This window comes from Alexandromys fortis, unplaced genomic scaffold (genome assembly GCF_014885135.2).
Source record: "Alexandromys fortis isolate MF-2015 unplaced genomic scaffold, M_Fortis_MF-2015_v1.1 scaffold_34, whole genome shotgun sequence".
In the NCBI taxonomy this organism is placed as follows: domain Eukaryota; kingdom Metazoa; phylum Chordata; class Mammalia; order Rodentia; family Cricetidae; genus Alexandromys; species Alexandromys fortis.
Genome location: NW_026067933.1, coordinates 2,165,908 through 2,169,535, shown reverse-complemented (window position 1 = coordinate 2,169,535; position 3,628 = coordinate 2,165,908).

Here is a 3,628-nt window from a genome sequence, read left to right as displayed (position 1 = left end):
AGGAGGTAGAATTTTTTAATAATAATAAAATAAATATTAAAAAATAAAAATAGATGATTATATCATACAATATATAATGATCATAGTTTCTTCTCTCTCTACTCCTCCAAGTTTCTCTGTAATCTGTAATTTCTCTCAAATCTGGATCCATTCTCTTTCTGTCTCTTGTTAAAGAACAAACTTCTAAGGGATAACAATGAAATATAATAAAATAAAGCATAAGATAAAACAAAAATAATCACAAAAAGGTTTGACAAGGGAAATAAACAGAAGAAAAAGACAAGAGAAGGCACAAGAATCGGAGTCCACTCATTCAAGCAAGGAGGAGTCCCATAAAAATACTAACCTGAAGACTACACTATGTATGCAGATGACCTGGTGTATAGCAGTGTAGGTCTTGTGCTTACTGTTTCCATCTCTGTGGGTTCATATGAGGCTAGCTTAGTTGATTCAGAGGGTCTTACTCTCCTGGTGTCCTCCTTCCCCTCTGGCTCTTACATTCTTTCTGTCTCCTTTTCTACAGGGTTCCCTGATTCCTGAGGGAAGGAATTTGATGGAGACATCGCACTTAGAGCTGTGTGTTCCAAGGACTCTCTTTCTCCCTCTCTCTGCATATTGTGTGACTGTGGGTCTCTGCATTGTTCCCATCTGCACAGGAGGACGTTTCTCTGATGATGGCTGAATAAAGCATTGGTACTGACTTATAAGTATAGCAGAATATCATTAGGAGTTATTCGTTGTTGCTTTCTCTGGATTTTTAGACCAATAGTATTTGGTTTTACCTTATATTTCTGTGCTATCTAATCTCAGGTTCTTGGTCACCCAAGCAGTGTCTGGTTTGGGTTCTGTCTCATGCTGTGGACCTTAAGCCAAATGAGACATTAGTTGGTTATTCCCATAAACTTTGTGCAACCATTGCCCTAACATACTCTGCCATCAGGAGATGGTAAATCATAAGTTTTGTAGTTGGGTTGGTGTTTACCTTTCTCTTTCAGTAGCCTGAAGAGTATGTTCCCATTCCAAGGAAACTAGAATGTAGCGATAAAGGTTCTATGTAGGGAACAGGTCAACCTTACCATGTTTAATGAGTTGTATAGGTGGTGTCTTCAGCAATGGGACCTTGTTAGTTTGTAGAGAGCTATGTATTGCCTTAGCAACAGCCTAGATAGTTTGGAAATTTTCACTAGACCCCTTTGGCCAATACTCAATTGGATGTAACCCACTCCTGGTACTGGATGCTTGACAAGAAATGGCTAGTTGGGACTCTTTTTCCCTCATTATTTGGAGGCTTCATTAGGATTGCCTTCTTATAATTATGAAGTTTCCACTGCACTAGGTTTCCACAACATCCCTCAAATTCTCCTCAATTTTAGCTGTCTCTCCCTGCATTCTCTCCATGAACCCCATGTCTTTGACCCCTCTTTGTTGGGAGTCCTTCCTGGGTAAAGATTTCAGTCACCATGTCCAGATAGCTCTCTCCATGCTTAGCACAATATAGAGGACAGGAGCTTCCTGCTCTCTGTCTGACCTTATTTAGAGACTGACCCTGAGTCTGGATGCCTGTCTTACCTTAGGTCTGACCTTTGTCACAATTCCTGCAAATGCTTGCCCTCTGTTGCCACAGATGGTAATTATACATTGTGCTAGGTACTTCACAATAGAAGTGTGGTGCCAAACACAAATTAGGTGATGCTGTTCCCATCCTATTTATCTCCCATAATCTGGACTAATGCTGTGTTGTAACAGTGAAACTGTATTCTGGAACACTATTTCTGCTGTGCTCACAGGCTGTACAAAACCCTGCTACCTGCCTCTGCTGCTTTTTACCTCATGGTCTGGTGGCCAATGAACTGTGAAGAAAAAAGAGACCCGACACCTCTCCACCTGACCCTCCTGTGCCCAGTCCACTCATAAAATCTATTCTATTTCCCTTCACAGGGAGATTCATGTGTCCTAGCTAGTCCCATCAACTGTATCTAACCTCTCTGGCCCTACTGTTTGTAGTTGGGTTATCACTTATTTAATGGTTAATATCTGCATATAATTGAATGCATACCTGATTTATTTTTCTGGGTCTGGGTTACCTTACTCTGGATAATTTTTCTAGTTTCTTCTATTTGTCTGTAAATTTCTTGATGTCATTATTTTTAATAGCTGAGTAATACTCCATTCTGTAAATGTACCATTTTCTTTACCCATTCTTTATTTTTAAAATTTTTATGATCATTGGTGTTTTGCATACATATATATCTGTGTGAGGGTGTTGGATCCCCTGGAATAGGAGTCACAGACAGATGTGAACTGCCACATGGTTGCTGAGAACTGATTCTGGAAAAAAAAAACAATAAGTACTCTTAACCACTGAGCCATCTCTCCAGCCCCATCTTTTATCCGTTATTCTATTGGGGGACATTTAGGTTGCTTTCCATTTCTGGCTATCATGAATAAGGCCACAGTGAACAAGGTTGAGTGAATATCCTTGTGGCAGGATGAAGCATCCTTTGGGTATATGCCTAAGAGTGATGTAGCTGGAAATTGAGGTAATCAATTCCCGTCTTTCTAAGGAACACCAAACCGATTTCCATTGTGGCTGCATAAATTTGCACTCCTACCAGCAATGGATGAGTGTTCTCCAGACAAAAATTCACAAAGACATCAATTCAAATGCAAACTCACCAACATGAGCTGTCACTTGTATGACTGATCCTAGCTATTCTGACAGATGTAAAATAAACTCTCAAAGTAGTTTTGATTTGCATTTCCGTGATGACTAACGGTGTTGAACCTTAAAGTGTTTTTCATCTATCTGAGTTTCCTCTATTGAGAATTCTCTATTCATATCTGTACCATATTTTTACTTGGATTTTTTTGATATTTAGTTTGTGGGTTCTTTATTTATTTTTGATATTAGCCCTCTATTAGATGTGATGCTGGTAAAAATCTCCCATTATGTAAGCTGTCATTTGTGCAAATGACAATGTCATTTGCCTCACAGAAGCCTCTCAGTTTCATGAGGTCCCATTTATTAATTGTTGGTTTTAGTGTCTTAATAATGGTGTTCTGTTCAGAAATTATTCTATGCCAATGAGTTTAAGGCTATTTTCCACTTTCTCTTCTATCAGTTTCAGTATATCTGTTTCTACATTGAGGTCTTTGATCCATTTGGAGCTGAGTTTTGTGCAGGATGATAAATATGAATATGTCTTTGACGCTGAGGTGTCTTTCTTGGTTGCAGAAGGAGGTATCCTTTTTTCACATTCATTGTTAATTTGTGCCTTTTAATTGGAGAATTGAGGTCATTGATATTGAAAGATATCAATGATTGTTGATTCTTGATATTGGTTGTGGTGGTGCTGCTGTGTATGTATCTGCTTCTTTTCTTTTGATTTTGCTGGCCTGTTTTCCTTCAGCTCTTTTTGTATGGCTGGATTTGTAACTAGATATTGTTTAAATTTGGAATCTCTTATTTTTACCATCTATTGTGACTGAAAGTATTGCTGAATATAGTAGTCTTGGCTGCAATCTGTGGTCTCTTAGAGTCTGCAGTACATCCATGAAGGCCCTTCTGTTTCATAGAGTCTATATTGAGAATTCAGGTGTAATTCTAATAAGTCTGTCCTTATATGTT